Below are 26,322 nucleotides of genomic sequence, written 5' to 3'. Positions count from 1 at the left end.
CTTCATTAAGGAACAGCTGAGTGTTGGTTGTGTTGGTATTTAGTGCCTGAGGCTGTATGTAAGCGCTAAACAGGTGTTCGGACAAGTTGTGCTATCTATACATAACTATCCTACAGCAGCTCTGTGCATGTTCAGAACCACAATTCTTAAGGTTTTATGTGTTTTTCATGGGAAACCGCTCATTTTTTCCCTCTGGTTCATTATACAATCTTAGATTACTGTTATTTGCTTCATTTATTCATTCATTCATTGTCTGTAACTTCTCATCCAATTCAGGGTCGGGGTGGGTCTGGAGCATACCCAGAAACATTAGGTGCAAGGTGGGAACACACCCTGGAGGGGCGGCAGTCCTTCACAGGGAGACACACACTCACACATTCACTCACACCCACAGACACTTTTGAGTCACCAATCCACATATCAACCGTAGGACCGTATAAGAAAACCGGGGCACTAGGAGGAAACCCATGCAGAGAACATACCAAACTCCTCACAGACAGTCACCTGGAGGAAACCCACGCAGACACAGGGAGAACACACCACACTCCTCACAGACTTTCACCCGGAGGAAACCCATGCAGACACAGGGAGAACACACCACACTCCTCACAGACAGTCACCTGGAGGAAACCCACGCAGACACAGGGAGAACACACCACACTCCTCACAGACAGTCACCCGGAGGAAACCCACGCAGACACAGGGAGAACACACCACACTGCTCACAGACAGTCACCTGGAGGAAACCCACGCAGACACAGGGAGAACACACCACACTCCTCACAGACAGTCACCCAGAGGAAACCCACGCAGACACAGGGAGAACACACCACACTCCTCACAGACAGTCACCCGGAGGAAACCCACGCAGACACAGGGAGAACACACCACACTCCTCACAGACAGTCACCCGGAGCGGAATTTGAACCCAAAACCTCCAGGTCCCTGGTGCTGTGTGACAGCGGCACATTGTACATGCTGAAACAAATTATTGATTATAAATTTATAAATCTATAATCTTTAAATTTATAATAAATGCATAATCACTGTAATTATATTTTATTACCATATATATGTGCTCATAAGGGGATTTAGGCTGTGCATATCTTTTGCTTATACTTCTGTTGGGAACATTTTCTAATATACTTCTTTTAGCCTATCCAAATATTCTAGCTGCCTTTTATGTAGGCGGCTGTATAAAATACACCATGGTTGCATATTTCCACAGGGCAGCAGAACTTGAAAGAACACAGTATAGTGTGACTCTCGCTGTGTTGTAATTTGTAATCCGCAGGAAATATTTCTGTAATGTCTCCTGTTTTGAAACCGAAACTGTCAGCGCTGCTGCCGCGTGGGCTCAGAGAGGGCAGAGGCGGCCGAGACAGAGCAGCAGCACTATTGGTCAGGGACGCAACTTCACGTGCCTGTATTCACGGACACAAACCCTGTGTGACCACGACTGTAAATGTCCCGGCATAAGTAGCTCGCAAACCACTGCGGATACAGAACGACACAGCTAGTAACTTAAATGCCATAACTGAAGCAGCCATGAATGATCTTGCATGGTCTTGGAGATTGACCTGTCGATCAACTGGTTCTGAATACAAGTCCTGTTTGGGATCCGCTGATGGTCTGCTTAGAGTATGGAGACCTCATGGTGAGCGCTTAAATTTTGTCTGTGCTGTGCAGCAGCTGGAGTGATGATCTCTGGACACCCCTTGTAGCGATACGAGGGACACTTACAGCTCAGCAATATGCGCAGGACATCTTGAGCCCGCATGTTGCCTCTCATGGCTGGGCTTCCAACTGGCATTTTTCAACAGGATAATAGTCGCCCACACACAGCAAGCCTTTCCCAGGAATGTCTCCGCCAGATTGCAACACTTCCTTGGCCTGCCCTGTCGCCAGATTCATCGACAATTGAGCATTTATTGAATCAGCTCTGATGCCAGCTTCAGCAACCTAGGAGTGTGCAGGATCTACGGGCCCAGCTGCAACATCGGTGGGCTTCATTACTTTGACAAGTTTCAAAAATTGCTTGAAATGTGAAGTGTATTTGGCAGATCAAGGTAGAGACAGCACTGGAGTCTTTCCCAAAGACTAGCAGAACATGAAACTGAACCCTGCTCTTCTGGGTGGAGAACGCAACACCAACAGACTATCTATACAAGAGGCTTTGGTCAGCATGGTCAATGTCAGCTATTGACTAGGCTTGGGAGTAGTGGTCCACAGCCTCACACGCCCACAGCTCAGTGTTGGGATTATTATACCCATCTAGTCAATGTCTAAAATTGATAAAGTGATCCAGTACCTATGACATGGTTTGGAGTGGAATTCCTGACCTTACTAGGGTTCTCCTGGCTGAATGCAATCAAATTTTCACAGCAGATTTCCTGCATCAAGTGTAGAGGTTTCAAGACTGGATGAGTATACATGTAGTATATTTGTAGTTTTCTCTAGTTGTTCTCTTTCCCAGTGCATACAGCCCACAGACCCAGTGCTGTTTTAGAAGCTGTGACGCAAATGCAATGTTAAGATGCTGTCTTCACTCATTAAAAAATGTTGTATTTATTTATTTATTTATTTATTTATTAAAGAACTTGTGCTGAAATCGGCACATGAGTCAGGATTTTTAATCAAAGCTGCTGACCTGCTTCACCCATAAAACTATTATTGCACTTTGCTTATCACAAGGCAGGATCGGACTGACTTTGTATCAAGCACTGAATTGATAATTGGTGTCATCTTCGTCAGCCCCCAGTGGAAGCGTGATAATTAAGCTGGAGCCCAAGAGACGCAAGGCCTACGTAATTGGACGACACATTCATAATGGCGGCTCTGAAGCTGTGGCGAATCTTGATGTGTAGGAATGTCATCTGCACAGTACACAATGTCCATGTGTTGTTTTTCTTTTCAGTGTGTCACAGACCCAGCCTCAACCCCAACTCCAAAGACTCCTGGGAACTCCTGAATATCAGTAACTCCAAAGTTGGGCACATCTGGTGAGGGGAAACCACAGCTTGGAAGAGCAGGTTGGCCTTGCCCTTAAGAGAGGGAATGCCTTGCACCCTGTAAAAACTAAGTGTGCAGTTTCAAGAGACAAACTCAGAGCTTGCATTTGATAGAGCATTCCTTCCCAATGTGGAGCAAACATAGTTCATTTACCGTCTCTACCAAGTTGACTGTTGTCTGCCTTCAATCTCTACAGACAATGACTCTTTATTCGCTTAATTTGGCTTAGTTTATTGACATGTAATATTTAACAGCTTGTGTATTCTCCATAGAAAAGCTAGAAATCCAATGAGACACTCTGAAGCAGCTGTACATGAACCTAAGGCCACCATTGCCTGTTCTAAGAGTTGGCTAGAAGGATATAAAACTCCCCAAGCACTGGTTTGTGTTTGTCATGCTTTTTTGTGATCAGATGAGATGGAGTTGTTTTTTGGATCCAGAACTAATCCCCCAACAATGGTTCTTGACCTCACTGTGTGGCTAAAGGCAGTCATATTCTGGCAGAAAATGGTCCAATATATTTATTTCGAGGCTTTCTCAGAAGACAAAGGTTTTGGATGAGCAACTGCTCACAAACTTAAAGGCCATAGTAGTGTGAATTTGAAGTGTGAATTTATGCACATCCTGGTGTCAATTACAGACAGTTAACTGACACTTTGTAAATTGTGACCACTTTATTCAAGTGTTCCTCACTAAAGAATCAGAAATCCACAGGGTGCAGTCAGATCACATCCAACTGTGTCCACAACCAACACCAACACTGGAAGTTATAGTTAGGTAGGGTGACCAGATCTGTGAGGCCAAAAAGAGGACACGTCTGGGGGTGGGGATCATGTCCCTCGCTACCGTTGTATGCTTAGCTGAACCTATGTGTGCTTTTAGGTCCTTTACACCTTTATTTGCTACACATGGGAAAACATGGGAATTTCTTTTTTAATTCATCCGAGAACTTACATTTACGTTTCGGCATAGCTGCTCGAGATGAGGGTGGGTACATGAGATTTGCCTGACGTAAACAAGGACTACAGACGTGCAGACTGACCAATTAAATGTTTACAGAGAAGGTTATCGACCAATAACGGTAGCTCTACAGTCAGACTGTCCAATCAGAAGATTTTAGGCTACTTCACCACGCCCCCTTCTCACTCAAGCGAACCAATCGGAGTAAGGGAGGGCGGGACTAGTTTGTGAACGAAACCCTTCTCGAAGTTCTATGTAAGCTCTAGAAAAACAAAATCCCGGAAATTTGTGAAATTCCGCCCGGACATTCTTTTAAGTCTAAAAAAGAGGACATGTCCGAGTAAAAGAGGACATCTGGTCACCCTATAGTTAGGTTTAGAGTTTTCTCGCATTGCCAGACTCTTTAGGGAGAGTCTGGCACCTTTCACCACTTAACGTGGTCTACTACATTCAAAAAAGACCAATCACAAATGTGCCTCCTTCTACACCTCATGCTAAAATAAGAATCTTGAAAATGGAGACTGAATGGCACAAAATAATACACACAAAAGCAAATATGTCGATGTACACATAGCCAATCAGAATGCAACTGTCAGAATCCTGACAGTGATGGCAGCTTATCACACTGAAAGTATCAGATATTCCACCTACTTTTGGGCAGAGCATCTGTGGCTAAGAGGTGTAGGGTTAGGGTTAGGTTTGGTTTTAGGGTGTGTATCTCCCACTGAGAGAGTGTTTTAGTGTAATCCAATGAAACAACAATGAGGGAGGAGCTGGATCACAACCAGATTCTCCGTATGGATTTCTGGTTGTGCAGCACTGGTTGTTAAACATCCATACAAATGGAAGCAGTATGAAGCGCTATTAGGCTCAAGCATTTCCTACGTAAAAGCCCATTATCTCCAGGCAACTGAACAGTGTTTTTTTTATTTAGACTTCTCTGATTATATTTCAAATATCTCATTATTGGAAAATAATCACTTGTTTTCTTCAGATATTGACTTATTAATCACAAACAAGACTAAATGGAAAGTTGATTTGATCATTACTTCTACAAAATAAGATCACTTTGAGAAAACAAGACATTACTTTGCTGTAGCACAATGTAACCAGGAAAAAGCACAGTCCAGTGCATTGCTGGAAGGCTTTATGCCACTCTGGCCAACACTTGGCATTGGGCATGGTGAGCATATGCTCATGGGGCTGCTCCAAACTGTCCAGCTGCAGTAGTCAGTGCTTCCCTGTGGGGATTCTACAAGTGGCCATGAAGTAAAATGGATAATGGAATCATGCATCAAGGTCATGGAGCTGGCTTGTAAACACGGAATTCCCCTCTTTCACTGCATGACAGGGTCCTCCTGGAGCCCACAGAGCATGGAGTCTCTAGCAGCAGAGGGGCTGCCTGTTTGGGGTGGGCAATTATTTTCAGACACGCTGACTGACAGAGAGAATTAGCAATGACACCCTGCTGCTAAAAACACACCCAGAAGTCTATTAGCAGGTCATAAAGCTGCTGGAACAGCAGGGACGGAGCACATGTCATATACGTCCAAAGTAAATCAGCTGTGATTGCTTAGGTGTCATCTCCTGGGCTGGAAAAGGGAGGAGTCTCACCATGCTTGCTCAAGTGAACTGGCTGGATTTCCCTCCATTGATAAAACAACAGGTCACAGCGTGAGGAGAGGGGCTCAAGACATGATCCGGGTTTGCAGAGACACATTGGCCAAAAGTTTCTTCTGAAATGAAGAAACATAGAATGATAGTGAGTTAGTGAGGTCAGGTACTGGTGTATGATGATTAGTTTTGTTTTTCCAACTCATTCCAAAGGGATTGGGTTGAAGTATATTACAACATATTGTAATACATTTTTATGACGTTTCTCCAGATATGAAGTTACGTCAGATATTAGCTACATTTTCTGCTTCTCACAATCTAGGAAATCCCTTTTACTAATGTTGAGGTCTGGGTTCTTGGGCTGCCATTTCAAATTTGTAATTCAAAATTCAAACCTTCTCTCACTCTTTACAGATCACATACAGGGGTTAGACAATGAAACTGAAACACCTGTCATTGTAGTGTGGGAGGTTTCATGGCTAAATTGGAGCGGCCTGGTGGTCAATCTTCATTAACTGCACATTGCACCAGTAAGACCCTGTGCATCCAATGGTTCAAACACTGTGTCCTGAAGGCGGTGCAGTGTATCAGGACGACAATGCACCAATACACACAGCAAGACTGGTGAGAGATTGGTTTGATGAACATGAAAGTGAAGTTGAACATCTCCCATGGCCTGCACAGTCACCAGATCTAAATATTATTGAGCCACTTTGGGGTGTTTTGGAGGAGCGAGTCAGGAAACGTTTTCCTCCACCAGCATCACGTAGCGACCTGGCCACTATCCTGCAAGAAGAATGGCTTCAAATCCCTCTGACCACTGTGCAGGACTTGTGTATGTCATTCCCAAGACGAATTGACCTCCAGGGTGTATTCCTGCCTTGTGCCCAGTGATTCCAGGTAGGACCCACCGCGACCCTGAACTGGATAAGCACTTACAGATAATGAATGAATGAATGAATGCACTTATACATCTCATATTTACTTCTTCATTGATTTAAAACATTGTAATTCCCCTAGAAGTGCTGTCAGATATTAACAAAATGAAGGCAAACCATGAAGGCCGCATGTGATGACGCATACCCCTCGAAAATTGAAAAATAACACAAACCAAACTCAATCGCTGATTGGCCAGAGAAAATTTGTTGCAGAAAGTACCAAAAGGTGTTCAGACGAAGAATAGCCTGCTTTCTCAGAACATGTCAGATCGAGAAATATGTATCCCTAACTCACAACTGCTCCCCAGGTGCTGGGATTCTTGCCCATTGCTCCAGGTGTGTGTGTGTGTGCTCACTACCCCTGGTGCACTAGTGTGTGTGTCCACTACCAGGGATGTGTTTAACGCAGAGAGGAAAAAACTGTACATTGTTCAATGTCAATAAAAGCAAGTTTATCACATTTTTATTTGAAAGTACTTATCCCTGTAACTAAGATGTTATCAATAACAATAATAAACACCTCTATGTTTCCATTAGTTCCATATACATTTAGCCCTCAGTTCTGAAAATCCATTCTTGTATCTGTAGAGCCATTCCTTCGTAGATATTGAAAATGTATACTGTTGTGTTTGTTGAATCTTACCTTCAGTGGTGAACTCCCTTGATACCTCCTCCTTGGATCAATGGCAATTGAAGCCCACCCAACCCACCACCACCATGCAAATTATGCTCTGATCTGATGTTTTGAATGATTTTTGCTGGATATATTTTCTTTGAATCCTCGTGGGTTATTAGCTTCTCTGATTTCAAAGCAGTCTCCAAGCCCCAGTCTCATCTCCACCTCGTCGAAACACATGCTTTGGCTTACTTTGGAAAAACAGCCCTTTCCATTTAGAAGATATCAGTTTTTAATTATTGATTCCGAGCTGGAGCGGCACTCTCGACATGCCATAAACCTGCCTCTAAATTGGGGCTTGACTGACGTGTGAGGAGAGGATCGATGGATTAATTTCTATGAGCTGGAGGTTCTTGTGGCCTGTGGACGTGTCTGCACATGCGGACGGTGGGATTATGAAACCTGAGTCGGCCGCTGACGCTAGTTGCTCTAAGGGTCTGCCCTGACCAATACACAGTAATACTGACCGACACATCTGTCCATCACCAGCTCCACCGCCACACAGTCTGCCTGACATCAACACACAGAGTCCTGACATCAACTTGCATAACCAGACACAGGTGTGTGTGTGTGTGTGTGTGTCTGTAAATATACATACTATAATATACTTCATCAGAATCACAGGCATATTGTTGTAATACCTTGAGTTGATTTACTTTGTTTTCGCCTTCATCATGAACCGGTGTCTAAACGCTTCATGAAAGATATTATACTCTTTAAAAAGTCATTATTTTGAAATAGTAATTTTTGTTATAAACTGATGTAAAGTATTCAAATGGATAACAGTAAGATGCTAAGTTGTCACGAGATGTGAGATAATTCATCATAATCATAGATTGTCATTATGTTAACATACCTAGACATATGAAATGCTAAGTTATTATTAGATGCTAGTTCATTATTATTATTAGATGCTAAGTCGTTGTTATTAGATGCTAAGTCATTATTAGATCATAATGCATTATTATTAGATGGTAAGTCATTGTTATTAGATGCTAAGTCATTATTAGATCCTAGTTCATTATTATTAGATGCTAAGTCATTGTTATTAGATGCTAAGTCATTATTAGACCCTAGTTCATTATAATTAGATGCTAAGTCAATGTTATTAGATGCTAAGTCATTATTAGATCCTAGTTCATTATTATTAGATGCTAAGTTATTATTAGATCCTAGTTCTTTATTGTTAGATGCTAAGTCATTGTTATTAGATGCTAAGTCATTATTAGATCCTAGTTCATTATTATCATTAGATGCTAAGTCGTTGTTATTAGATGCTAAGTCATTATTAGACCCTAGTTCATTATTATTAGATGCTAAGTCGTTGTTATTAGATGCTAAATCATTATTAGATCCTAGTTCATTATTATTAGATGCTAAGTCATTGTTATTAGATGCTAAGTCATTATTAGATCCTAGTTCATTATTATTAGATGCTAAGTCATTGTTATTAGATGCTAAGTCATTATTAGATCCTAGTTCATTATTATCATTAGATGCTAAGTCGTTGTTATTAGATGCTAAGTCATTATTAGACCCTAGTTCATTATTATTAGATGCTAAGTCATTGTTATTAGATGCTAAATCATTATTAGATCCTAGTTCATTATTATTAGATGCTAAGTCATTGTTATTAGATGCTAAGTCATTATTAGATCATAATGCATTATTATTAGATGGTAAGTCATTGTTATTAGATGCTAAGTCATTATTAGACCCTAGTTCATTATAATTAGATGCTAAGTCAATGTTATTAGATGCTAAGTCATTATTAGATCCTAGTTCATTATTATTAGATGCTAAGTTATTATTAGATCCTAGTTCTTTATTGTTAGATGCTAAGTCATTGTTATTAGATGCTAAGTCATTATTAGATCCTAGTTCATTATTATTAGATGCTAAGTCATTGTTATTAGATGCTAAGTCATTATTAGATCCTAGTGCATTATTACTAGATGTTAAGTCATCATTATTAGATGCTAAGTCATTGTTATTAGATGCTATGTAACAGCTATTAGCTGCTAGGTCATTGTTATTAGAAGCTAGGTCATGTTGTAGGGTCATTGCTAGATGCTAAGTCATTGTTATTGGCTGCTAGATCATTGTTGATTTTATTTTCAGATATGTGGTCATTATTATGAAACAGTAATTCATGAATCACTAAATGGCTGTATTTCTCATACATTGGTGGCACTTTTAAGTAGCTGAATTCCACGTCACGTACTATAAGTCATATTCCTCTGTCTGACAAGAACAGCGAGAATTGAGACTCTCATCTTCTTAGAAAAGAATGAATAATACATCTCTGCTGCAGAGAAAAAGAGGAAAGGGATGATAAAACAGCTGGGAGAAAGAAGTGTCACGACAAAGGAGGAGCAACTAAATTTACCACAAAGGCCCTAAAAAAGTGCCTCCAGCCAGACCATTCGACTTCAGAGACTCCCCCCTGCCCCCTCCCGCCATAAACATACACACACAGCGTCATAGGCCTTCATGACTCTTATATTCCAGGGAGGCAATATATATATATAGAATCCCCATAGGACTCATGCTGTATATGTGTGCATGTGTGTGGTGAGGTAGGGGGGGGGTGGCTCTGCAACCATTTACATAAGAGCACTTGAAGGAGGAAGAAGACACTGCAAATGGCCCCATCACGAAGGAGACAACGTTTTTCAGAGTGTGACGCTAATACCCACAGCCCCACCCACCCCCACCCTCCTCCTATCTGCTATATTCCCCCCTTGGGAAAAGCAAAGGCAATAAGCCTGAGGGTTCTAGAAGAGTGATAGCTCTAACCTAGATCCAGCCTACAGTATGGAATACTAAAAATACCATGACTCATGAGTGCGTGGCGGTCTATTTAGAGATCTGAAGGAACCGCATATGGCCTTGGCAGTATACAGTCGCATGGAGTTCTTTAAGTTTTTTCCCCATAGAGACTTATTCTCAACTAGAATATCAATACACATTGGTCAGTTGGCCAGGGAGGGGGGTACCATGTTGTCGTACTACTGAAGGGGTAGAGTTTGGAGACTAACCCTAGCTGCCTATGGAGCAAGTTTTCACTACGTTTTCGAACACAGCCTACATAACAACCAATCAAATTAAAGCATCCATCCACTACAGCAACTAAGAGACCAGCACGCCACGCCTATGTAGGTACGGGGAAGAGAACGCTGATGTAACAGCAGAATATATGTTTATTTAAAGGTGAATGGATAAGTAAATGGAAGTGCGTTTTCACAAAACAACGGGACAATAGGCATCCGGAGAAGGATGATTAATTTTCCATGACAGACAGTAAAAAAAGAGAACCATCCCAGGACGTGGAAAACCAGGACGTGTGGCAACACTAGGCAGATGCAGAGTGCATTAAGAACGCTAATCACGTCACTCACTGATTACACTAACAGATCAAAGCAGAGAATGAGATTCTTGCATCCCCTGACATATCAGATTAAAGCTCGCCGCCCCAGCTGATCTCTTATTTAATACATTACTGCTAATGGAGACATCCTCAAGCCCTTTACCTACCATACATGACTCACATCACGCTCTACACCCCACAAAGAACTCATATCAGGCCCTATACCCACCACACACTGTGCACTACTCCCACATATATACCTCATACTCTATACTGTACCACCACACACACCTCAAACTGGGCACTACACGCCCCCACACGCCTCAAACTGGGCACTACGCACCCCCACACGCCTCAAACTGGGCACTACACGCCCCCACACACCTAAAACTGGGCACTACACTCCCCCACACACCTCAAACTGGGCACTACACGCCCCCACACGCCTCAAACTGGGCACTACACGCCCCCACACGCCTCAAACTGGGCACTACTCCCTCATAAGCACTTCACTCCAATACACATCTCAGACTGGGCACTACACCCCAATACATATCTCAGACAGGGCACTACACCCCAATACACATCTCAGACCGGGCACTACATCCACCACACACACATCAAACTAGGCACTACACGCCCATACACACCTCAAACTGGGCACCACCCCCCCTTACACACCTCATATTTGGCACTATACCCACCATCCTCACCTCAAACTGGACATTACACGCACATATAGTACATACATCATATTGGGCACTACATCCCCTAAACAACTTCCATCAAGCACTTACCCACTATATACACCTCACATTCACTACACCCCCCATACACATCTCACATTGAGCACTACACCCACCAAAGACCTCACACTAGGCACCGTACCCACCAAACACCTCACATTGGGCACTACATCCATCTTACACACCTCACAGTGGACACTATATTCACTAAACACACCTCGTATCAGGCCTTATACCCACCATGCACCTCACATCTGGCCCTACACCCATCAAACACTTCACATTGGGTCCTATACCCACAATACACACCTCACATGTCACATTAACATACCGTACACACCTCATCACACACAGTCTATATTGGGCCCTATAACCATCATGCGAATCTCATATCATGTCCTACACCACCATCTGTCATATTAGCCAATGAGCTGCACAAAAAAAACACTGGCTAAGAACACTGGAGAAAACAACATTTAATTTAGAGGTTCACTCAGCTCTAGTTTGTTTAATGTAAAAAAAATCAGACTTAATATTAGATGCAAAGACCCTCATGATCCTGGGTCCTCCTTCCCATTTAACCAAGTATGCTTTTCAGTGCTTGGCATCAACGAATCTATGTCTTTGTTCCTTGGTTTGGTTCATTAATTCAAGTGTGAATTCTTTTTTCCATAAATGAGTGTATTTTAAATTACACACCCACCAAGAATCACGGGTCTCTGACTAATTCCAGCATTACTCTGGTTCTGTTTCCTGCAGGTGGGATCTCGTTTCTATGACAGTCCACACCAAACAAGGGAACTGAACATCAAAGCATGCTTTACTCTTCCTCCAGCAACACATCAGAGCTGTACAGCCTGCGAAATCTGCTTGATTTAACATTCGGCACTTGGCAGACGCTCATATCATTCTTGCAGCACGAGCCGCTGCTAAAAATGGCAGAGAAGCCGTCAGAAAATAGCAAAGCAAGGCATGCGATTTTGGCACGTGTGTCTTGGAAAGTATTTTTAATTTAGGCAGGGTCAGGGATCCACAACCTGATTTGTTTAATTCCTCATGATGTGTAATTAAGCCAATCAGTCATTAAGAAGTAGGGACATTTACAAATTAGAGACAGTGGCAATGTCAATGGCTGTAAACAAAGATAAACTTGTAAACAATTCATGAAAGAATAAAGTTATGTTAAAAACCAAGCACACCATTGTTTTTCTTGTGAAATTCCCAATAAGTTTGAGGTGTCACATTACCCTCTTCCCATTGAAAAAACAAAAGTTGGATCCAAAATGGCCACCATGGTCACCACTCATCTTGAAAAGTTTCCCCCCTCCCATATACTAATGTACCACAAACAGGAAGTTAATATCACCAACCATTCCCATTTTATTAAGGTGTATCCATATAAATGGCCCACCCTGTACTCAGTAACTGTATGGATATGCAGCAGGATTGCTCTGCATATAATTCTGCATATACACATCTGGACTGTAGACCATGACAGACTAGTGGAAAAGCACAATATCCATTAAAGCAACGCTCTGTGTTTGTTTAGTGGAGGACAGATCTATTATTTAAAGCCCTGGCAAGACAGCGCAGTGTGATATAATAAATGCTTGTCAAGTGATTGAGATGTAGAGGAAGAAATCACAAATGACACATTTACATCTCATTCAGAACTAGCACTGTGTGGAAAATGTCTGGAGAATATGATACCAACCACTGTGGAGGGTCTGTATACAGTGTGTTGCACGATATTCAGATACTAGAAAAGTATCTCAATACTTTGTCATTAAATACGGTTCAATACCCCATAAAAGTAGTACCAGTCCACCAACCAACGTGTGTTTTTGGACTGTGGGAGGAAACACATGTGGACACAGGGAGAACACACCAAACTCCTCACAGACAGTCACCCAGAGCGGGATTGGAACCCACAACCTCCAGGTCCCTGGAGCTGTGGGACTACGATACCTACCTGCGGCACCACCCCTACTCCCTGCTCAATGGTGGTTTCAAGCAGACAGAGTATGGACTAAACCATGATGTGTAAACTTTGCAGAGCACTGATTGGCCAGAGAGACTTGTTTACATGACAAAATGCAGATCTAGCTGGTTGTAAAATCTACATGCATCAGTAGAGATCACATTTGTATTTATCCGACACACAACTGCAGCTTGTTTTAAGCCATGGTCTTATGAAGAGTTTCAAATGCTCCTTGGATCTGTACCCGACTAAAAACTCCAGCAAGAGCAAAGGAGTGGAAAATCTCTACTGATCTGTCTGAACTGATGCACTGAGCTGTGTTCAGTCCCAAAACACAACAGCATACAAATACACAGTGAATTAATAATGCTTAACATTACCTTCTTGGTTGCTGTGGTTTACAAAGCCTATGTTACCCTTAGAGACGGTGTTTTAAAACATCACCAGGTACATTTCAGGGGATTAGCTGTGGTGGTGGAAAACAAAGCAGGTACCAGGTACCTAAAAGCGAGAAGATCTGAGTGGAGTCGAGTAGTGTAGGTGCCATGCAATGGAAAAGCACCAGAAGAGTGGTGGATAACAGGTGGCAGAGTAGGGTTCAATTCCCAGCTCATTAGTCTGCACCAATAACAATCCTTGGGCAAGACTCCTAATGCTATATTTTCCCATCTGTGACATCATTAACTCAGGAAAAGAGAGTCTGCCAAATCTCATAAATGTACAAACAGTCGCCAGCATGTTTCGAAGGAGGATATTCAGCTTCAAGTGGAGGTTTGAGCCACTGTTAAAACATGTTATGGGTTAACAACAAAAAAAAAAAAAAGATCTGTGCTTCTCCTGGGAGAAAGGTTAATCTGATAACAACACAGAGGCCATTAGAACTGGATTACATCAGAGCTGCAGTGAGCAATAACCAGCAGGATGGCAGGGGCTTGCTGAGTTTTCACTGCCAGCTCTCAGCCTTGTGACATTCATATGTGATTCACACAAGAGCATTCACCTGGAGGCATTCCACTCTCCCAGTCCTCCCTCAAGTACCCCCCACCCCCACCCCCACAACACCATGGCCTTAGCCTCAATAGGCACCTCTCACATTATTGGCCTGCTAAATAATTCACCACCGCACAGATCTTCGACTGCATAAGTAAGGTCTCCTGTGCTTCGGATATGAAGTCCCAGGAACATGCTTCCCCCATACAGCAACAACCTATACCCAGAGGTAAGACTCTCCAGCATTCATGGATCTAGGGCCGTAGTCAAGACCTCTTTTACCAAGGCCAAGATTAGGACTAGTTGAAACCGTGTCCAAATGTCTTCACAGTTGCTTATGTTCAAATCTTACCATCAAACGAGTGCTCTTTCACCAATCATTGGTTCAGCAGCTTGGGCTTAAAGGTTCGAGAAGTGGGCGTGGGACCGGAATATCAATAGTTTGATTTCTTAAAACGAACAAAATGGAAAATTGGGGGACGGGGTTTGTGAAGGCACACATTGACACAGCCAAGGAGTCCTTGAACAAGATACCTAACCCCTAACTGTTCCCGGGCACTGGGAGGACTGCCCACTTTTCTTGTTGCGTGTGTGTGCACAGTTGTTACTTTCTGGTGTCACTGGTATTGCTGGTATGTAAGGTCGTCTTGTGTAGGACTGGCGCCCCCTCCAAGGTGTGTTCCTGCCTTGTGCCCATTGATTCCAAGTAGGCTCTGGACCCACCATGAATATGAATAAGAGGTTTCAGACAATGATTGGATGAATGAATAATTGTTAGGGCCATGTAATAGTTACGGCCATCCAACCTACCCAGGGAGAGAGCGAGAGCAAGGCCATCTGCCCTTACTTGGACTCTCTTCTACAGATGGCTGAGACATCACCAGGGGTCAATCTCTCGGCCTCATAAAGATGGTGGGGCTCCCAAAAACATTCTGTCGTGCAGTAGTTCTTGGGAATTTGCTGAAGTAGTTTTCCACACCTTGGAAGAGTTGTTTCTGTTCTTCTTTTGAATCTATTTTCTTAGTCAGGGAAAAACTGCTCCATGTTCTTTCAGACCCACAGCATTGAGCTGTCTTCTCACAGTGGAAGGACGGTCAGGAACACCTGTGGATATGTTCAGATCTAAAGAAAAATGTAGGGAGCCATAAGCGTATCACTCCTTGGAAGGCTGGCAGTTTTTAAGAGTGAACCTCGGTCGTTGTGCATTGCTTTCTAAGAGCTTGCTGGACAATAAAGCAGTGGGAGGTGGACACACAAACAAGCTCCAGGGCTGAAAGGCCTCTCTGACATGGTAATGTTAACTGGCTGAGTCCAGTAGTGTGATTTGTGGCTGTGATTTGCAGTGGACGGTGCCTGGCCGATGAATGGACTTTATGGTCCAATCCTGGAAACGAAGTGTGGACCACTGGCTCTGGACGTAATTCACTGTCCAAGTCCAAGCAGCTCCGGGGCTTTAGCACAAAACACAGAGATGTGAGAGATGAGGGACCCGGCTGTAGATCTTATTACAAACAACTGGCAGTGGACAAATTGTGAATCAAAGAAAGAATTACTGAATTACAACTCACTGTTTGAACATATTTCATGTTCATGAACTAGTGGAGTAGAGTGATTAAGTCATGCAGTATTTATAATGATCATAATAATGCCATCATTTCCATCATTGAAACACTATAATACATCAACAGACTGTTGGCTTTCAGGCTCTGAAGGCATTTATGTTGAGGCTATATAATGATTCTCCAATAATCGTCCTCATTTTTATAACATATTCAACAGAACAGCAATGAATCAAACAGTCGCTTTAATAAGCGCCCGCCAATACACAGAGAAAACGAACACGGCTCTAAAATAAAGTGGCAGAGAGATGCATTTAATAAGCCAGCTCATGAAATATGTATCACACTATAGTAATACAACGCAAAATGAATTGCAAAAATCCATAGAGCACGAAATAAGAGCGGTGACATTGTAACTGGACTCCTTGTTTATAACTAAAACCCTGAAAACCATCGGTTTAATGAATTCATTCATTGTCTGTAAGCACTTATCCACTTCAGGGTCGTGGTGGGTCCGGTGCCTACTCAGAATCACTGGGCGCAAGGCAGGGCGACAAACATTCACTCACACACTCACACCTACGGACACTTTTGAGTCACCAATTCACCTACCAACGTGTGTTTTTGGACCGTTGGAGGAAACTGGAGCACCCAGAGGAAACCCACGCAGACACAGGGAGAACACACCACACTCCTCACAGACAGTCACCCGGAGGAAACCAACGCAGACACAGGGAGAACACACCACACTCCTCACAGACAGTCACCCGGAGGAAACCAACGCAGACACAGGGAGAACACACCACACTCCTCACAGACAGTCACCCGGAGCAGGACTAGAACCCACAACTGGGTGTTCTGGGAGAAAGCTGCTGTGGTGTTTGATCCTTGCAGTGTTTTGACCAAAGCATGTTGCAGATATTTTGAGATAAGCATTTGATGTGAACACATTTTATAAAACTGCTATGAAGAAGAGCCATGTGCAGGTGCAGAGGGCTGTAAGGGAAGAAGTCTCCAAAGAGCATTTACATTTCAGATTGAATTGAAAAGATTAATTGATCATTGTCAGCATTAATATAACAGCTCAGATTTCAAACAGCAGAGTGGAACTTCACCTCCCTCCGGGGGTCACTGCTCTGCTGGCCAAGTTAATGGCTGCTTTGGCCTGTGTAGAGACTCCAAACCCTAGTTCCTATCGCCAGTCTTGACCTGCAGTCAGGCCCATCACTCACAGGAAGAGAAGGTGAACATCCATCAGAATAAAGAGTTGTATGCCTTTCCCAGATAATTACCATTACAGTGATATATATGGCTTTTCCCCTAAAGGAAGCCCACCTGACAGATGTGTTTTGTTTATATCCTATACACCGCTGTAGGACAAGCTTGTGTTTTCACCTCTGAGTGGGTCTGCATCCCTCTGCATCAGCCCGACGCCAGCGTTTATATATCTCCAGCAAATTGTGCATTAATAATTCATCCTCTGTGCTATTTAGGGGCCAAAATGTGCCCTCTTCTATAATGCATGAGTGGTCTATATAGCAGCTGATGCCCCATGATGGCCAGCTGAGTGACAGCAGGTCTCCTGCTCCCAGAGCCACACCCCTCCTCCTAACACACACACACACTCACACACACACACAAATGAAAACCATAATATATCAGAGCTGCGTAAACCCCATGCATCATCAGTATGTCCAAACAAAAGCATTAAATGAGTCCTTGTACACAAGTCTGTCACTATGCCCAATGCCAAGTGTTGGAAAGAGGGGTATAAATCTCCTAACACTGAGCTGAGCCTCAGTAGAAGTGCCATTGGGTAAGGTATATAACCCCCAAACTGCTCTCTGGGCGCTGAGGTGCTTGGCAGCCTGCTGCTTCAGTTGTGTGTGTGTGTACACTCCTCCTAGTGTGTGTTTGTGTTTACTGCCACAGATGGGTGAAATGCAGAGAAGCGATTTCCCTAACAAATTAATAAAATCACACTTCTTCTTCAGCAGAAACTGCACTATGTAACTTTTGGATGTTGGAGCGGGTAGGTGTGTGTGTTTTTTGACCCTGATGCTAAAACAATATTATTAACATTTTTTTTATTAATAATTAAAAAGTAGCAATTGATCGCTTTGGCCAGAGATGCTCTTTATGCTTTGAACAGCAGTTTCACTGACACCCAGTGGCCTGCACTCTTAAATGTGAAGGTGCTACAAAGGGTTCTCTGAGTGATGTCATAGAAGGACCACGTTTATTTCCTTAAAAAAATAATGATAATAATTTGTTTAGATTTATGAGCAGAAAGAAAACTTATAAATGTTTAAAGAAAGTTCGTTAGATGTAAAGTTCTTTGCCAATTGAAAAGTTATTAGCAAATGGTTCTTTATGGAACCAAATGTGGTTTTCCCATGGCAGCGGTCAAATGACCTATTGTAGCACTTTTATTTATAAAAGTATAGGTGTGTCAGACATTTTGCCCTAAAACCCGTTTAAACATGGCCACGCCCATGTGGGGGACCCTCTCCATGAAACATAAAGTGGTTCAATCAGGGACTCCAAAGGAGTTTGATTCCTTCTCTCATGTGAGTTTTTCTCTGTAGAAAAAGCATTAAAATACGATCGTTTTACTGAATAATGTTTGCTACTTTCTGGTGGTTAAAAATATGGCTGGCAGCTTCAATGTGAACGAATTACAATGCAGTGAAAATAAAGGCTGTAGATGTTTTTTGTAACAGTGACGTGGAGCGACGAGGTGATGGAGCTGAGAGTTTGATGAGAGTGAAAGACTGAGTGTGAAAAAAGTGGAGAGAGAGATTTTTACACCGGCACCTGACCTCATGCCTTAACACCATCAACATCAGACCCTGCTTTAGACGAGAGTGGGATTGATTTCTCTCTCTCTCTCTCTCTCTCTCTCTCTCTCTCTCTCCTGTGGGAATGAGAGACACAATCATCAGCCAGTTAAAACAGCTCTCCCCGCTCTGTCTTTCTGGTTCTCTCTATGTATGTGTGCCCCTCACCACCCGCCAGTCTGTGGAAGAGGCTAAATTTAGCTGGATGTGAACTCCAGCACACAGGGCCCACACAGTTATGACACTGAACTGTCTCCAGGCTCTCGGCTGCTGAGGCACTTCCGCCTTATTCTCCGTCTCCACACGGAAAACTCAGTGAAAGTTAGAGTGCCCATATCCCCCCACCCCCACCCCCACAGCACACTGAGAAACATCTGGAGAGGGAGCAGTGGCAAAATGATGACAAATTATCTACATACCCTCTATAACCATTATATCAGGACCCCCTGCCTTGCCGCTCCATGTTGGTGATGTACAGGTACAGAACATGTTCAAAACGTTGTAGAACTTGATTTCAGATGCTCAGTGCACCCACTGTGGACACAGATGTCTGACTGTACATACACAGGGTGTCACGTGGGTTGCGAGGTTGAGGAAACCTACACGAACAAGTGAAAGACAAGTTAAAGAAACGTGGACCTTCAGAGCTAAACAGATTGTGTCATAATCAACTTATTTACACAGAAAATAACAATGTACTCTTAGCAAAAGTCAAACAATTGAACTAGCCACCGCTGTTTTCTCTGCATTTGCCCAGCTTCACATTTCCATTTCCACCTTAAATGTTTTATAGGATATAGCTGCATGTTCTTTAGCAATTTTACCTTTCCACCTTTAATGTCATTTCAGAAGGCAGGTGTTTACTTCTTATTCGAGTTTACTTCCATCTTAAATGGGTCAATTTACAAGGCTAATATTAGCAGCTCTAGCTTCTTGTTTGAATTTCCATTTTCCACCTTAAACAAGTGTCAATGTGAGGCTGAAACCAACTCTTGAAGCAAGACGATTATTCCTTATTCTTTTTTGTTTAAAACACACAAACCATGGAGTTTACACGTACGCATCTGTACTTCAGGAGAAAACTAACTCTGGATGGGTCTTGTATGAATATGAGTTTTAGAAAGATGCTGAGATCTTCTCTGGTAGAATCTAACTCCCATGGCTGCAGCACGCTGTGTTTGTCTGTTATTGTGTTGTCTACCTTACAACCCTGGATGTGGAAACAGAACTGGGGATTGGGCAGTGGGCGGGATCGGACAAGTTGCAAAGAAGTATACACTGGCTGTAGCAGCACTATCAGAGATGCCAGTGCTTCATTTATAATTTAGTACAGTAAATACATTACATGTTGCCCCTTTAAGAGCAGAAGAAATGCAGGACGGATGGGTGCACACCAGTGGCGGATGCTGGTCTTGCAAGGAGGGGAAGCTCAGAACAGAATGAAAATTTAATGCTCCCACGTATCTTTACACCAAAGGATCGCTGATTCGCTCATTTCGCTGTCAATCAAACAGGATTCAGCCTCAGACAGATCATACAATCATCATGCAAAAGCTGAGCTTCCGGGCCAGCCGAGGCCAGCCCACTGCCCCATAGACCCCCAGAGACGCTGAGCGTCCGATGGGCGGGACAAAGCCCAGCATTTATCCAATGACTCGTCTCATTTCGCTGCACTTCGCTGCTTCGCTATTGAACACTGTGGACCCTGTTTAAAGCACTGTGAAGCTGCAGGAACGATTGAGAGGAAAGCCGCGTCTTTACCAGTGATAAGAAGTTGATTCTGAACAAAAGTTGAGCGCGTTGTAGTGCATATTTATTCAATGACATGTACACACAACTGTATATATTTGATCACTTATTTTTTTGACATTTTAGGGGAAGCTGAGCTGCCCTTGCAGTCTTAGAGCAATCGCCTCTGGTGCACACACAGGCGAAGGGCAGTGGGTGCAAGCAACAGGTAGGTGTTTCTAATAACGTAGATGCTTTTAAAAAAATCTTGTATTAAATGAAAGATAAACAAGAGATGTTGAGCTTCCTTAGAATTCCACTCCTACGTAGACTTAATATAGCATCAAGAAACAGCACTAAAAGTCATTGAAGGCAGCAGCAAGTACTTAATGTACGATGCATCAGGAGTATGGAGGTGTTTCAGTCCTCTTCTCTGAAAGGTTCTTAGCCGTTGACACCGTATACTGTGACAATAGCGAGCTCCAGTGATGAAGGGAGGGGCTGATCTGCAGGCAGGAAGCATAAATGTGTCCCTAATGAAGACATAAAAAATGCACACTGTGCTTAAAATAGCTCCTGTGAATCTGTTCTGAAATCACCCCTCCCCCCTGAAGTAAAAGCTGAATGACTATCTCTGGGAACAGAATGGAGTCCTGCGATGGGCTCCTGTACGAGTCTGAAACGTCAACAACGACGACAAATAGCAGGTTAACTCAAATGGATCAGCTCCCATGAGTCCCTTGGCTCTTCACTCGCTAAAACGGGGTCCTACACAGAGTCAAAATAAGGAAAGCTGAAGTCCCTGCTCTGTTCTTCCACCACTTTATTCTCAGCATCTAAATAATAATCCGCTCCCGCTAGGACTTCAGGAAATGAGTCTTTTAATATATTCCAAATGGCTCACTCAAAGGTTATGTCTATCTGATGGCTCCTCTGCCAGACACACTGGCATTAATCTCAGCGAGCATGATGCCTTTTTGATGATTTTTCCTTTATCCCTTAATATCTCTATGCTCCCTAATGCTTAATTAAGCACCTCATCACCTCTGCTACCCACCTGTGTGTTTGCTTCAGTGGGGAAACTGTACTTCGCCTGCTCTCAGAAAGCAAGTAAATAAAGCCAAATCCTCTTTCCCTAAACCTGCAGATTTGTGCAAGTTTGTTTTGCATGCCTTAAAGGGGACATATTCTACCCCTTTTTCCACAGTTCTGGGGTCTTAATGAAACACCACAATGTTCAAATACCACAGGGCTGTTCGGAGCGGCTGCTTTCAATGTCTGTTTCTTTAAAAAAAAAATGAGCCACAGCTGTTTGTCCCAGTGCTTCTTGTGTCTCTTTTGCTCCATTTAACCTCGTTTTTGCACTCTCACGTAGACATGGATCCAGCGATGTGATTGGTTCATTTTGTTCCTAGTTTTCAGACTTCAGGCAGCACAAAAAAAGCACTTGTTTCACAGTAAGTGTGTTGGTGGGCACTGGATCTCCACATTTATGTGATCATACACTCAACGCATGATTTTGTTTTCATTATAAGTTCCCTTTAAGACCCATTGTATAGAGTTGAGTTGGTTTCCCATAGGAAAGAAAAATCTAAATGTTGAACTCCTTAAAGTCTCTGTGGTTTCTTCAATACAACAATGAGATCAGAAGGAAAAACAAAGGAGACTTTCATTAATTCATTATCTGTAACCCTTATCCAGTTCAGGGTCGCGGTGGGTCAAGAACCTACCTGGAATCATTGGGCGCAAGGCGGGAATACACCCTGGAGGGGGCGCCAGTCCTTCACAGGGCAACACACACACTCACACATTCACTCACACCTACGCACACTTTTGAGTCGCCAATCCACCTACCGACGTGTGTTTTTGGACTGTAGGAGGAAATCGGAGCACCCGGAGGAAACCCACACAGACACAGGGAGAACACACTACACTCCTCACAGACAGTCACCCGGAGGAAACCCACACAGACACAGGGAGAACACACCACACTCCTCACCGACAGTCACCCGGAGGAAACCCACACGGACACAGAGAGAACACACCACACTCCTCACAGACAGTCACCCGGAGGAAACCCACGCAGACACAGGGAGAACACACCACACTCCTCACAGACAGTCACCCGGAGAGGGACTCGAACCCACAACCTCCAGGTCCCAAGAGCTGTGTGACTGCGACACTACCTGCTGCGCCACCGTGCCGTCCAAAAGGGTTAAAGACCTCAGTGATCTCACAGGTGTCCCCTCAGTATTGGCATAAAAAATACCATGAAGAGAAAGAAAAAATATGCTTTTTTGGGAAACTTTTATTTAGAAAATGCACTACCGAGATCAACGCGTTTAGGCAGTGAGTCGGACAAGGTGGGTCTTCTTCCAGCCTTCATTAAGATACCATCTGGTTTATAAAGTTAGTGTGTACCAGCTCTGGGCTTGAGTCAGTAATGAGAGCACAACAGATAACAACGGCGGCTAATTAGTTATAAAAGCTGCTTGTATTTAACTGTTAGGGAAACAGAGGAGTTAGTGAACGTTAATATTAGCTGTGTTCAGGTTGTGAGAAAGCACTATAAACATGCAGCAAGTTAATGTTAGTCTATGGCTGTGTCCCAATCTGCACTGAATCATGTGTAAAAAATAAATAAATAAATAAATATAAATGTAAATATGTAAATACACACACACACACACACACACACACACACCAACCCTGCTTTCTATAGTGTAGTATGTAAAATTCAATAGTATGTTGTTTGTGACTCAAGCTCAAAATATGTCAATGTTAACTGAATCTGATTTCAGCATAATGCCACACACACACACACACACACACACACACCAAAGACACCATCACAGGACACAACTTTACTGAAGTGACAACAGGTCAGTCATTAACCCTAGCCTAGTTTTACATTGCAATAACTATCACGTCTAATTAGGAGAGCGCTGGTGCAGACGGGGGAGTGACAGACGAAGGGAGTGAGGTGAGGTCCAAAATGGATTAGTGATGAAAAAGTTTGTCCAGTGTTGCTTTGTTTGAAATGATATATTTGATCAGAAGAACCCGGGTGCAGAGTTAGAGACAGGAGAAGAAGCTGCAGGGTGTGAAATGAGGTCTTAAAAATTGATTCATGAATGTAACGGAATAAATCCAGAAATAATGCGGGACGCTTGGTTTCTTATGGGTCTCTTGTGTCCTTTTCAGAATGGCTTTCCAGTGGCTGTAAAGTTCTGTGACCTCAGTGGCGGAGACTATATCTCTGACATCCAACGGACTAAAGGTGAACATGAATGTATTGCTTATAGACTCATTGCATTCATTAGTTGCACATGTTGGAATGTGACATGATGAATGTGTGATTTTTTATACTTTAGGAGCAGGAATGCAGCATTTTACTGCTTTATCTACATAGGAATTAGCTTATAGCTACCTAATATTTACAATATGGGATAGGCTTTAACTCAGCAAATATGTCCCCCCTCAGATTTGCCAGAAGAACTAATCCCTACATTCCCCATCTCTCTCTCTCTCTCATTTCATTTCTCCCATTTGTCTCATTCATTTTCTCCTTTAAGAGCTTTAGGAGAATCACCATTATGTCTCCTGAGCTATTAGAGCAACACATGAGCAATAACACTGTCCTCTGTGTTAAAAGTGGCATGCTGGTCGCTCCCACACAGCTCTAGGGTCCTGGGTTAAAATCCCTGCCTTGTGTTACAGCCTGGGCGGAGTGCGGTGTGTTCTCCCTGTGTCTGAGTGGGTTTCCTCCGGGTGACTGTCTGTGAGGAGTGTGGTGTTTTCTCCCTGTGTCTGTGTGGGTTTCCTCCGGGTGACTGTCTGTGAGGAGTGTGGTGTTTTCTCCCTGTGTCTGCGTGGGTTTCCTCTGGATGACTGTCTGTGAGGAGTGTGGTGTTTTCTCCCTGTGTCTGTGTGGGTTTCCTCCGGGTGACTGTCTGTGAGGAGTGTGGTGTGTTCTCCCTGTGTCTGCGTGGGTTTCCTCCGGGTGACTGTCTGTGAGGAGTGTGGTATGTTTCTCCCTGTGTCTGTGTGGGTTTCCTCTGGGTGACTGTCTGTGAGGAGTGTGGTGTGTTCTCCCTGTGTCTGCGTGGGTTTCCTCCGGGTGACTGTCTGTGAGGAGTGTGGTGTGTTCTCCCTGTGTCTGCGTGGGTTTCCTCCGGGTGACTGTCTGTGAGGAGTGTGGTGTGTTCTCCCTGTGTCTGCGTGGGTTTCCTCCGGGTGACTGTCTGTGAGGAGTGTGGTGTGTTCTCCCTGTGTCTGCATGGGTTTCCTCCGGGTGACTGTCTGTGAGGAGTGTGGTGTGTTCTCCCTGTGTCTGAGTGGGTTTCCTCCGGGTGACTGTCTGTGAGGAGTGTGGTGTGTTCTCCCTGTGTCTGTGTGGGTTTCCTCTGGGTGACTGTCTGTGAGGAGTGTGGTGTGTTCTCCCTGTGTCTGTGTGGGTTTCCTCTGGGTGACTGTCTGTGAGGAGTGTGGTGTGTTCTCCCTGTGTCTGTGTGGGTTTCCTCTGGGTGACTGTCTGTGAGGAGTGTGGTGTGTTCTCCCTGCGTCTGTGTGGGTTTCCTCTGGGTTTTCTGGTTTCCTCTCACAGAACACACTGGTAGGTGACTGGGTGAGAGTCATGTGCCCCGTTCAGAGTGTGAATATCCAATGATTCCGGGTAGGTCCCGGACCCACCGTAACCCTGATGAGGATGAAGGCATTACAGATGAATGAATGAATTACCTTGAATTATTTTACACTAAATGTTCAAACATTTTGCATAAAGCCTTTATAATGAGTTTATATATATTGACTTATACTTTATGGTATATATTTATATCAACATTCACACAGATGTTCAACAGGAAACACACAGCTGGTGTACTCTACCAATAAAACAGGACACGCACACGTGTGTGAACACGCAGCCTAAACCATCCACAGTGCCAAGTATTGTCAAGATTGGAACAGAGACTCCCAGATTGGTCCGAGTATCACTGGAAGTGCGTTTTCTGGAGTGATGGAGCATCATCCGATACCTTTGGGATGAACAGGAGTGGAGTGTGGGATGCCGAGCTCATCTTCCATCATCAGTGCATGACCTCACAAATGTGACCTCAGCACCAGGCTTTATTGGCCAAGTGTGTTTGCACATATAAGGAATTTGTTTTTGGTTACACAGAAGCTCACAGTAACAGTCTACACACACAAACACATGTATATCCAATGGATGGTATATGAATATTTAAAGATAGTGTAAAGGATTGTAGCAGCCAAATTAGATCAACACTGTACAATTAAATAAACACGTGTTAGAACTGCTTTGGTTCACAGTCAGTTAAAATTGTAATCAATTACATAGGACACAGTGTTAGAGTGGTAGAGTCCTGCCTGAGAACAGTTATTGGTAGAGCATAGTGTGGTTGTCTGGAATACAAGCCACGTGAGGTGTAGTAGTAGTAGTGTTATCCCTATGCAAACCAACCACAAATCTTCCTCCAGATTTACACTGAACCACGTTTTCTACTTTCACGTTACAAGCCTCATTCAACAATTACGATGTTTGGCTCAGGTCAGATTTGGCCGTCATAACGGTTCACATTCATAAAGGTAAGTGGCCTGTATCTGACTTTAATGTGAACTAATCAGGCCCTGACATGGCACACATTCGCACATTGAGAAATGCACTCACATCGCCTCTATAACTAACAACAAATCCATCATATTTGTAAAAATACGATACGAAACTGTAAAAGTGGATGCATTAGTAGCTCTTGTGAGTGTCACATTTTGCCCAGGAGGACAACAAACAGCACATCGACGACTATGATTTGGCTGAATCTGAACTGTCTCCCTCTACACTATGTAGTGCATAGTGCAGGTCATAAATAACGGTTTCTGCATTCACAGT

Source organism: Hoplias malabaricus, chromosome 9 (assembly GCF_029633855.1).
Source record: "Hoplias malabaricus isolate fHopMal1 chromosome 9, fHopMal1.hap1, whole genome shotgun sequence".
NCBI lineage: Eukaryota > Metazoa > Chordata > Actinopteri > Characiformes > Erythrinidae > Hoplias > Hoplias malabaricus.
This window is presented reverse-complemented; position numbering follows the sequence as displayed.